Source organism: Lagenorhynchus albirostris, chromosome 4 (assembly GCF_949774975.1).
Source record: "Lagenorhynchus albirostris chromosome 4, mLagAlb1.1, whole genome shotgun sequence".
NCBI lineage: Eukaryota > Metazoa > Chordata > Mammalia > Artiodactyla > Delphinidae > Lagenorhynchus > Lagenorhynchus albirostris.
Window position 1 is genome coordinate 83,121,460 of NC_083098.1, and position 13,017 is coordinate 83,134,476.

Consider the following 13,017-nt stretch of genomic DNA (forward strand, 5'->3'; position numbering starts at 1 on the left):
TATGTGTTGGCATATGGTATTTGTTTTTCTCTTTCTGACTTACTTCACTCTGTATGACAGACTCTAGGTCCATCCACCTCACTACAAATAACTCAATTTTGTTTCTTTTTATGGTTGAACAATATTCCATTGTATCTATGTGCCACATCTTCTTTATCCATTCATCTGTTGATGGACACTTAGGTTGCTTCCATGTCCTGGCTATTGTACATAGAGCTGCAATGAACATTGTGGGACATGACTCTTTTAGAATTCTGGTTTTCCCAGGAGGAAAAAAAAAAAACCAACTAAACATAGAACTATCCCTCTATTTCTTTTTGAACCAAGTGGTAAGTTTGAATAGAGGATGAAGAGCCCTGCGATGGGGTTTGAGGGCCGACATCACTGACTTCTCTCAGACACCTCCCCTCAGAGGCTCTGGTACAGACCCTGCTCATAGGCTGGGTTTTAGCGAGGTGGCGTCAAGATGGAGTCCAGGACGGCACGAACAACCATTCCCACTTATTTCCATATGTTGTCTGCTCTGCCACGATAAACTGGCGCCACTTCAGACAGGCCTAGAGCACACACCTTCCCTTCGTGCTGGCCCTGGGGCAAGGAGAAGAGAGATTTTCCCAGGGTTTCTACACTTGGCTTTATTGTTCAGAGAGCTCAGAGTGATTTCCATGTTCAATCGTTTAAATCAGGGGTGAGGCACAGGTTTGCGTTAACTATAGTTCAGGAGAGTCACAAAGGGTGCCTTTAGTGAGAAAGAAGATGGGACACTCAGGTATATATAAACAAATCCTTGGACCAGTTGTTCTCAAACGTTAGCTACATCAGAATCATCGGGAGGGCTTGTTAAAACAGACTGCTGGGCTCACCTCCAGAGTCTGATCATTTGCCTTTCTAACAAGTTCCCAGGTGATGCTGAGTCTGCCAGCTCAAAGACCGCACTTTGAGCATCACTGCCCTAGACCATGAACTTCTTGTACAGAAGGAACTGGCCTTTTATCTCTGTATGTGCAATGCCTAGCGCATAGGAGGTGTTCTTGTATGCTTTTTTTATTTGAATTTCATGAAAGATAATTACAATTGTTAGAAAAGTTATTCAAAAAGTCATTCTAGGGCTTCCCTGGTGGCACAGTGGTTAAGAATCCGCCTGCCAATGCAGGGGACACAGGTTCGAGCCCTGGTCTGGGAGGATCCCACATGTGGAGCAGCTAGGCCCGTGAGCCACAACTACTGAGCCTGTGCTCTAGAGCCCGTGAGCCACCACTGCTGAGCCCACATGCCACAACTACTGAAGCCTGCGCTCCTAGAGCCTGTGCTCCACAACAAGAGAAGCCACCACAATGAGAAGCCCACGCACCACAACGAAGAGTAGCTCCTGCTCGCCGCAACTAGAGAAAGCCCACGCGCAGCAACGAAGACCCAATGCAGCCAAAGATAAATAAATAAAATAAATAAATATTTTAAAAAAAGAATGAAGGCTTAAACACATATAAGTGTACTTACAAATACTTTAAAAAAAAAGTCATTCTAGGAACTTCCCTGGTGGTCCAGTGGTTAAGACACTGCACTCCCAATGCAGGGGGCCCGGGTTCGATCCCTGGTCAGGGAACTAGATTCCTCATGCCGCAATTAAAAGAGCCCACGTGCCGCAGCGAAGCGCCCACGTGCTGCAAGACCTGGCTCAGCCAAATAAATATTGTTTTAAAAGCCATTCTATCATGTGTCTGTAATGCCATCTTTTGGTATCTCTTGGCTCAAGGAAAATACACATCTTCATAGAGCTTAGTTCTCCCCTTTTATCTCCACCAGCAGTTTCTACTGAAGATATCAACTCAGATAACACTGTTTCCAGCAGTCAAATAGAGTCTAGAGATACAGATCATTCAAGTAAGTGCCGGAAAAAGAACTTTGCCTGGTGGTGACCATAAACTGTTCTTGATGTTGTATCGGGTTGGCCAAAAATTTCATTTTTTTTCTTCCGTAAGATGGCTCCAATAGCGCTTAGTTGTCTTTAACTTCATTCAAAACAATTTTCTTAGATTGTCTTGTGTCAGCTGTCATATCAGTGTGCATTTTAAAAAATAACATATCAAAATTGGTGAATTTTTGTGTAGCCATTTTAATACTGAAGATGGAAGAAAAAAAGCAACATTTTCGGCATATTATGCTTTATTGTTTCAAGAAAGGCAAAAACGCAACTGAAACGCAAAAAAAGATGTGTGCAATGTATGGAGAAGGTGCTGTGACTGAGTGAACGTGTCAAAAGTGGTTTGTGAAGTTCCGTGCTGGAGATTTCTCACTGGACGTTGCCCCACGGTCGGGTAGACCAGTTGAAGTTGATAGCGATAAAATCAAGATGTTAATTGAGAACAATCAACGTTATACCACACGGGAGATAGCTGACATACTGATAATATCCAAATCAAGCTTTGAAAATCATTTGCACCAGCTTGGTTATGTTCATCACTTTGGTGTTTGGGTTCCACATAAGTTAAGTGAAAAAAACCTTCTTGACCATATTTCCACATGCAATTCTCTACTTAAATGTAATGAAAACATTCCGTTTTTAAAACAAATTGTGATGGGCGATGAAAAGTGGATACTGTACCACAATGTGGAACAGAAGAGATCGCGGGGCAAGTGAAATGAACCACCACCAACCACACCAAAGGCCTGTCTTCATCCAAAGAAGGCGATGTTGTGTATATGGTGGGATTGGAAGGGAGTCCTCTATCATGAGCTCCTTCTGGAAAACCAAACGATTCATTCCAACAAGTACTGCTCCCAATTAGTCCAACTTGAAAGCAGCACTCGACGAAAAGCGTCCAGAATTAGTCAACAGAAAATGCATAATCTTCCATCAGGATAATGCAAGACTGCATGTTTCTTTGATGACCAGGCAAAAACTGTTACAGTTCGGCTGGGAAGTTCTGATTCATCTGCTGTATTCATCAGATATTGCACCTTTGGATTTCTATTTATTTCGGTCTTTACAAAATTCTCTTAATGGAAAAAATTTCAATTCCCTGGAAGACTGCAAAGGCACCTGGAACAGTTCTTTGCTCAAAAAGATAAAAAGTTTGGGGAAGATGGAATTATGAAGCTGCCTAAAACATGTCAGAAGGTAGTGGAAGAAAAGGGTGAATACGTTGTTCAATAAACTTCTCGGTGAAAACGAAAAATGTGTCTTTCATTTTTACTTTAAAAACCGAAGGAACCTTTTGGTCAACCCAATATTTGCTTGGTTTCAAGTGACAGAAACACTTCTCTAAGCAAAAGAGAGAGAAAGCAGAACTTATTGGTTTGCAGAACTCAAGAAGAGTTAGACCAAACCCAGCAGGGATGTGGCTGAGCCCAGGACTAGAACCAGGGTCCTAAAACCAGCCAGTGCTCCTTCCTCTCTTGGTCATTCTTCTTAGTCTCTCTATTTTGGCTCTGTTGGCTATCACTGTAGACTGGCTTTCTCCATATTACAACAAATTCAAGGAAGAGACCCAGCTCATCTTAGATTAAGGGCTGGGGTCACAGAAGAAAATGTATCTCCCACAGTGGCCATGTGGGTGAGGAAGGGCACAGGTCTCACAGGCGTAGATATTAGAGATATCAGTCATTGATGCTTTTGGACAATGAAAACCTATATAAGAGTTGATAAGTTGGGCTTCCCTGGTGGCGCAGTGGTTAAGAATCCGCCTGCCAATGCAGGGGACACGGGTTCGAGCCCTGGTCTGGGAAGATCCCACATACCGCAGAGTAACTAAGCCCGTGCGCCACAACTACTGAGCCTGCATTCTAGAGCCCATGAGCCACAACTACTGATGCCCATGCGCCTAGAGCCCGTGCTCCGCAACAAGAGAAGCCACTGCAATGAGAAGCCCGCGCACTGCAACAAAGAGTAGCCCCCGCTCACCGCAACTAGAGAAAGCCTGCGCGCAGCAACAAAAGACCCAACTCAGCCAAAATAAATAAATAAATAGATAAATAAATTAAATTTTTAAAAAAAGAGTTGATAAGTCTTTTCGTAAACATTCTTCTAAATCTTCAGTACCAACCAGATGTAATAACAGTCAGACACAAATACCATCAGATCACTAGAGAGCAGCTGAAGCCTGCAACCAAGAGGGAAGACCAGCTTGGAATTGAGATGTACTTGAGAAATATTCCAAATTACCAATGGGGTATTACATCTTGGTGCTTCTTTAAATCTTACCCTCAAATGAGGGGGTTATGAAACGTAAGGTAGAAGTTCTCTAATATAGACCAGACTCACTAGCAAACCATGTTTTAAAGGATATCAGCATGGCTTTCCTAGATCTTTGCAAGAGAAGATTTTTCTCTTCCATCTCCACATGGACCCAAAAACAGGACAAAATAGTTCCTCTGCCTTTGGCTAACCCAAACCTGAATTTTTCATATTGAAAACTCCTAGCATGTGAGGAGATTCCCAAATAAAATCGCAGTCAATATGATCCATTGTCTTTTAGACATACATGAAAATCAGCCCGTTCTTTCTACTCTGTTCGTTCTGAATGTTTTACATTTTAAGTACTATAATGTCAGTTTTAGTTTAAATGAATGCCCAGGGACAGAGATTCTTTAGGAAAAAATTAAACTGTAGCAAACACTATGATGCTGCTATTATAAAAGCTCATAAAACACAAGGTCAAGCTTACTTTGAAAATGAGTGTTTGGTTTTTTTTTTCCAAAACGCTGACTCAAGTTCTATGTTGGGAGGATGCAGCAACACAATGCTTTGTCTCTGCTAAAATAGGTCACCAGTGCTGATTCCAGTGGACACTAACATTTCAGCTGGTGATTGCTGGGTGGTTTTCCTTTGTATGTGGCAATCATTCCGGCGAAAACTTCTGAGGTTTCCCACTGTGTTTTTAGGCTGAGATTTAATGTTTACTTTTCTGTGTGCTCCACCTTCATGCTCTATTATTGTTGAAGGTGGAAATCCCTCAGGTAGATGAGTTCAGAACGTGTTGCTCTGGTGAGAAAGCAAACTATGAATAAATATAATTTGACAAATGAAAAATGTGGGGGGAAACTGACAATCAAACTAAAGTACATTATGAAAGCGTGAATATTTTCTTCGAATCGCACAATGGAGAGTGGAACAAAAAAAATAAAAGCTTAATTAAGCCATCTGAAGCAGATCTTAATACCTAACGACAGGAGTAGAAGTAGAAAGTGTTTATTTGGCAACGGCGAGGCCACTGGACCATAATTTGCATGGTGCAGGTACGTACACATCAAAGTGCATGGGTTATTATCTGTGCAACCGTTTATATTTCTCTTATAAATTTAGACTTACCATCATTTTGTTATTTCCAAAGAGACAGAGTCTATCCCGATCATTAATTTTATCAACAATTACAACTCTCCATTCTGGGCCAAACCCTTGAGGTAATTGCTGGAGATATCACAATAAATAAAGCTCCTGTCTCCAGAAGTTCGCCATCCAGCCAGGAGACAGACATGGACATAAGTAATCTGAAGGAAGATTACTAATCCTTACAATATAATTGTCTCCTTATAGTTCAGCACATTCAATAAGCACTGAACTGTTGAACCCTATCTGACCATGGCCGCCAAGATTCTAGGGACCAGAACAGGAAAAGCTAGATAAGCAGCACTGTTATGGGTTACTGCTTTGGCTGGAATTCTGTCTGTCTGGATCTGGAATGCATTTGATCTGAGGACCATTCAAGGCGCTATGGGACAACAGGCCGTGCCTGTGTCTATTTTCCCCTACACTTTCGACATAAGAAAAGAATATTTGGGGAATTCCCTGGCAGTCCAGTGGTTAGCTGCTTTCACTGCCATGACTGGGTTCAATCCCTTGTCGGGGAACTAAGATCCTGCAAGACAGAGAGAATAAGCTCATATGACTGTGGAAGACTATTTAAAACTCCTAACTTGGACAGGCAGAGTAATAGAGGACTGCCTTGTATAGATATAAAGATTACTAAAATAAATGAATTTTGATTCACTCTATTTTACTATCAGACTCTTGCATTATTCCTGTCAGCCCCAGGTAGAACTATATCCTGGTCAGAATCAATTGTTGAGCTTCTTGGCTGGGAGGACGGTAGAAGATACCTAACTTCCTAATTAGGGTGGGACCAGGCCGTAGGATGGACACAGCCCACCAGAACTGTCCCCCAAGACTGAGCCTTGGTCACTCTGCCAACTATGCCCTTTGGAGATGTCCAAACTTACCAGGGGACTCTACTTCCCACCACATGACACCAAGACGTCACTGGGGATCCTATTTCTTTAGTTTGGATACATCTTAATCCCTTTCTTCCTTCCTTTGTGACTGTTTCTTAGTCCTTTGAGCAGGCAGGTCCAGACCCCTTACCTTTTCAATTTTCAGCTTCTAGATATGGTGCCAGGTATAACTGTACATGCCTGATGAGTCAATATGTAACCATGAAACATGAGGGCAATTCGTTTTCCAAAAGAATGGATACAATATCTAATAAGGGATTAATATCGAAAATATTCAAGGAAATCATACAACTCAATAGCAATAAAACAACCCAATTTAAAAATGGTCAGGGACTTCCCTGGTGGCACAGTGGTTGGGAGTCCACCTGCCAGTGCAGGGGACACGGGTTCGAGCCCTGGTCTGGGAGGATCCCACATGTAGCAGAGTTGCTAGGCCTGTGAGCCACAACTACTGAGCCTGTGCTCTAGAGCCTGCGAGCCACAACTGCTGAGCCCACATGCCACACGACTGAAGCCCGCGCACCTATAGCCTGTGCTCCACAACAAGAGAAGCCACTGCAACGAGAAGCCCGTGCACCACACAACGAAGAGTAGCCCCAGCTCACCGTAACTAGAGAACGCCCGCAGGCAGCAGTGAAGACCCAAGGCAAAAAATAAATTAAAAAGAAATAAAAATATTAAACATAAAAATGGTCAAAGAACATTTTTCCAAAGACAACACACAAATGGCTAACAGGCAGATGAAAAGATGCTCAACATCGCTAACCATCAGGGAAATGCAAATCAAAACCACAATGAGATATCACCTCACACCTGTTAGGATGTTATTATCAAAAAGATAAGAGATGACAAATGCTGGAGTAGATGTGGAGAGAAACACTTGTGCACTGATTGTGGGAATGTAAACTGGTGCAGCCACTATGGACAACAGTATAGAGGTTCCTCAAGAACAGAATTACCATATGATCCAGCAATCTCACTCCTGGATATATCTCCAAAGGAAATGAAATAATTATCTCAAAGAGTTATCTGTACTCCCATGTTCATAGCAGGATTATTCACAATAGCCAAGGTATGGAAACAAGTGTCCATTGACAGAAGAATCGATAAAGAAGACGTCGTATATATAAATATACAATAGAATATACAGTTGTAAATATACAATGAGGCTTTTTTTCAGCCTTAAAAAAGAAGGAAATCCTCTCATTTGTGATAACATGGCTAAATCTGGAGGACATTATGCCACGTGAAGTAAGCCAGACAAAGAAATACTGCATGATATCACTTATATGAGGGGAAAAAAAGTCGAACTTGTAGAAACAGAGACTAGAAAAGTGGTTATCAGGGGCTCTGAGGTGGGGAAAATAGGGGAAGATTGGTAAAAAGGGTACAAGTTTTTTGTTATAAGATAAACAAGGTCTGAGGACCTAATGTATAAGATAGGAACTATATTTGATAACACTCTATGCATATTTGAAATTTGCTAAGAGAGTAAAACTTAAGTGTTCTCTCCAAAAAAAAAAAATAAGTAAATACGTGAGGTAATGGATATGTTAATTCACTTGAGGGGAGGGGTCCTCTCACTGTGTATACACATACCAAATCACCACACTGTACACTCTGAATATCTTATAATTTTGTCAATTATACCTCAGTAAAACTAGGAGAAGGGAGAAAATAGGGAAGTAGAAAGACAAAAAATGGCTACAATTATAATTCACCCTAGTTATTCCTCAAACTCAGACGTGGTACCTTAAAAAAAAGCTATAGGGCTTCCCTGGTGGCGCAGTGGTTGAGAGTCCGCCTGCTGATGCAGGGGACAGGGGTTCGTGCCCGGGTCCGGGAAGATCCCACATGCCGCGGTGCGGCTGGGCCCGTGAGCCATGGCCGCTCAGCCTGCGCGTCGAGAGCCTGTGCTCCGCAACGGGAGAGGCCACAATAGTGAGAGGCCCGCGTACCGCAAAAAAAAAAAAAAAAAAAGCTATAGATGTTTAGACATTGCCCCAGAATCAGCACCTCTAGGAGAAGAGAACTTGACACTTTTTCAAGCCCTCAGAAGTTTTTGTGGGAGAGCCAACCAATATCAAGGACTGAACTAAATGGTGCTTCTTAAATTTGCCTGGTCCAAAGAATCAGCTGGGTAGCTTGTTAAACCTTCGGAGTCCCATCTTTCTTCTGTAGACCCTTATTTAATAGGTCTGCGGTGGTAGCCCCAGAATCTGAAAGCTTAAGAGAGCCCCCAAGTGTTTTTGAGATTGAGCAGGTTTGGGAAGCACTAAACTAGGCTGGATTTCCCAAACTTCTCTTGTGATAAGAAGCACCTGGGGCTCTAGCTGGAAAGAACATTTCTTTGCCCCCAACCAGACCAACAGAATCAAAATTTCTAGCTCAGAGGTCTGGCAGCCTATTTATTTAATAAAGATCTCCACTTGATTCTTATCTGAGAAATGGTAATACAGGCTCATTGAGTCCCAGCTTTGGCTTGTCATTAATATTACCTGGGAACTCTGTGCGTGCATGTGTGTGTGTGTGTGTGTGCGCGCGCGCGCACGTGTATGTGTGTGTGTGTCTGTCTGCACACGTTCGGAGATGAGCACGTGCATGAGTGCACATGTATGTATTAAAATACACAAACATGAAATTTATACATGTGTCACATTCGTGACATTTAATACATTCACAATGTTGTGCAATCATCACTACTATCTAGCTCCAGAACATTTTCATCACTCATCTAGGGATTTTTAAAACATCCAGATGCCTAGGCTGTACCCAAATCAAATAAATGAGAATCCCCAGGGTGGGACCCAGGCATCAGTTCTCTTTAAAACATTCCAGCTGATTACAATGTGCCGTCAACTTTGGAACCACTCAGGATTCCTATGCTCTGAAAGCATTTGTTAATTTGTCCCACCAGGGTCTCTCTTCCTGGTCCTCTGCATTCCAAGTACATCCTTACTTTGCTTTATTCATTCTCTTTTTGATTAATTTGATTAATTTGATTCTCATACCCCATTAAGACCCTTAAATTCTTATGTCCTTCTCAGAAATGGTGACAAAATTTCCTAAGGCTTTGGTACCCCTCCTGGGGGCCTAGTCATGGGCCTGATCCCAAAGGTTCCCATTCAGTTGAATGAGTTTATTTAGAGTAACCTTACAAGGATATTTTTAGGAAGCAATTGTTTAACTCATTTGGTAAACATAGATGGAGCACCAATTACGTGCCAGGCATTATGCTAGCCCAGGCCCTACTCTCATGATGGGAATCGAGGGAAAAAGCAGATATACGACAAGATGGCCTATACTGTGACATTCCATCACAGCAAGATGAAAATGGGAATCCACAAAGAGAGGTATCTAAACCAGGATCCAAAGACTTTTCCTGTAAAGAGCCAAGAATAGGTTTCTTTGCCTTTTGGAGCCGTCTATAACTGTCACACCTAATTAATTCTGCAATTGCCGTTTTGTACAAGAGCAGCCATAGGAAATAATACATCTGTGACTGGGCATGGCAATGCTACAGATCAAGTGGTGGGCTGGATTTGATCTGAGGGCTGACATTCTCCATCTCCTGATCTAATACACACTGGAAAGGGAAGAGGGTGTTTCAGAAACATGGAACTGTTAAAAAATAAACTGAGACATGTTAAAAATTTTAATTATTTATTTGAGCAAAAATCTATTTGAATTGGTCAGCATCAAACCCGAAGTGGTTAGGAGTGCTCTACTCACAGGAGTTAGGGGCAAGAGAAGAGGCAGAAGAGAAGCAAGGAAATCATTTGATTGCTATAGCTTAAGCAATTGCCTTATTTAAGGGAAAGCCTCACTGCCTGTTTGTGATTGTCCTTAGATGTTGACTGAGGCTTTTACAGACATAGGTTTGGGTTTGCTTTTGTCATCTGCTAAGGCATTAGAACACTTAGTCTAATGACGTCCTTCTTTAATTAATTTAAAAATACCAGGACACCGCAGTGCATGGAGTTCCCTGTGCTCTACAGTATGTTCCCATCAGTTGTCTATGTTATACATAGTATCAATAATGTATATGTGTCAATCCCAATCTCCCAATTCCTCCCACCCCACCCCTTTCCCCCTTGATATCCACACATTTGTTCTCTACCTCTGTGTCTCTGTTTCTGCAAGGGAGGGAATATATGTATATGTATGGCTGATTCATTTTGCTGTGCCGTAGCAGCTAACACAACATTGTAAAGCAACTATACTCCAATAAATTTTTTTTTTAATTTAACAATATTGAAGAGTTGAAGCGCTATTTGAAGCTTACTAGCAAAGATGGGGGGAGAAAGATTCCAGGCAGAGAGAAACTGTACTGCCAAATTTTCGGTTCAGTGTAGCTAACCCTGGGAAGTGGGGACGGCTGAGACTGGAGAAGGCAGGCGCCAGATTATTAGGGCTATGTGTAGATTGTATGCGGAAGCAATAAACAGGGTTTTAAACATTTGTGAACGGTCACCCTGACCAGAGGATGAGGATGGTTTAGGTGGGTCAAGGTAAGGCAAGCCTATTAGTTAAAAGGTTGCTGTGTTGTTGGGAAAATTGGATGTCCACACACAGAAGAATACCGTTGGACCCTGACCTAAAACCATGTATAAAAATTAAGTCAAAGTCGATCAAAAACCTAAAAGTAAGAGGTAAAGCTATATAACTCTTAAGAAAAAACAGGAAAAGCTTCATGGCATTGGATTTGGCAATGATTCCTCGTATGTGACACTAAAAGCACAGACAACAAAAGAAAAAATAGATAATTGGGTGACATCAACATTTTTAAATTCTGGGACTTCCCTGGTGGTCCAGTGGTTGGGACCCCACGCTTCCACTGCAGCGGGCACGGGTTCGATCCCCGGTCGGGCAACTAAGATTTTTTTTTATTCTATATATAAAGGACACAATCAAAAAAAAAAAAGGACACAATCAACAGAGTAAAAAGGCAACCTACACAAGCCTCAAGGAGATTTCAACTGGGGAAAATAGGTAACGTCCCAGATAAAAGCAGAGAGTGAGTGTGGTACGGGAGAAATGAAAGAGGACGATGTGGTGGTGATGGTGATACAGGTTGTCGTGGTGACGGTGATACAGGTTGTCAAGGTGATAATTGAGTTATGTCTTAAATGAGATAGAGTCTGTTTTTCAAAGATATGGAGGAAGAGTATGTCAGATGGAAGAAACGTCACGCACAAAGAAGCCAAGGCAGGGATGATCTCAGTTGGTTTTAGGAACAGGAAGAACAAAAACAAGAAAAAAGACGAAAGGGGCTGCAATCTTTCGGACTTGCTATGTTTGAAGATTTTGATTAGCCATCTCTATTAGAATTCATTCTCAAACTATGTCAGGGAGGCAGTTGGAGACACTGTATTAAAAAATGCATCATGGGGGCAGAGGGATTCATAGGTGGAGCACAGAGAATTTTTAGGGCAGAGAAACTACTCTGTATGATACTATAATGGTAGATACATGTCATTATGTTTGTCCAAATTCATAGAATGTACAACACTGAGTGAACTCTAATGTGAACTGTGGATTTTAGGTGATTATGATGTGTCATTGTAGGACCCTCAGCTGTAACGAACGCACCACTCTGGTGGAGGATGTTGATGATGGGGAAGGCTGTGCATGGGGTGGGGGGCAGGAGAGATGTGGGCATCTCTGTATTTCCTCTCAGTTTTGCTGTGAACCTAAAACGGCTCTAAAATACAATCTTTTTAAAAGCAGATTGGGGAAAAAAAAAAAAAACCCTGTAGGTAAAAAGGGACTTAAGAGACAGAATTTTTTAAAGACAAAATTATAGCATCTAGGGATGTACACTTCAGTGACAACAAGCAAGAAAGTGATTATCTTTAAAGTCAGGATAATGGTTTCTTTGTTGGGGGCAGCAGGGGGTTGCGACTGAGATGGGGCACACAGAGGACTCCTGGGTGGCTGGCAAAGTTCTATTTCTTCACCTGGGTGGTGATTCCAAGTGTGCTTGCCTTATAATAATTCAACAGTAATCACCCAAGGAGCAATCCTATCTTTAGGGGTTTAGGATGACTGGGACAATAAAAGATCCTGTTTTTTGACAGAGAGCTGAAAGCTGTGCAGGCAAGGTGTGGGGACCACCTGGCATTGCATTTAACAGAAAATCAAGGACTCTGATACTTGGTATCCAAAATATCTATTTCAAGGCAAACAAGAAGACTAAAAAATATAGTCTGGTCAAGAGAGAAAAAGCAATCCCAGGTTCAGCAGCTAGACAGCTGGCCTTAGGAAGAAGCATGTAAGAGGTTCACATGTAAGATGTTCTAAGGACGCCTGAACTGCCTGCCCAACCCTGATGCCTGGAGAGTTACGGAACTTGATCACAGACCATCTCACGTGCGGGTAACAATAAGGGAAGGACCACAGAAAGGGAAGTGAAAGCCATCCAAAATACTTGTTACATTTCAACTTTACCTTGAACCAGTGCTGAGCCAGGTAAATAACATGTTAGAAGGGCAGATTTGCTGTGGGAAATAAAAGATGAGGAAACCACTCATTATTTAAAAATTTTTGTCATCAAGTTGGACAATTATTTTATAGGTCTTTCTGTGTTATATAATTTGAAAGGTTTAAACAATAAAATATATTCATTCTAATTTTTTAAGCGCATTAAAAGCATTCTCTCCTTTAATCCTCATGACAGCCCTCCTAGGTAGGTATTTTCCTGTTTAGATAATGATCCTGAGACATTAAGCTGCTTGACCACAGAAATGTATATATTTAGTGACAGAACCAAGATTCAAGTCCAAGTCT

The 13,017-nt window shown here is 41.8% G+C and overlaps 1 non-coding gene across 1 annotated transcript; it reads left to right on the forward strand.

The window, feature by feature from the left end:
- The first annotated feature begins 1,530 nt into the window (after window positions 1-1,530).
- Window positions 1,531-1,603, forward strand: TRNAG-CCC (transfer RNA glycine (anticodon CCC)). Its single transcript has one exon. It is a non-coding gene; the product is annotated as a tRNA-Gly (tRNA).
- The last annotated feature ends 11,414 nt before the right edge of the window (window positions 1,604-13,017 follow it).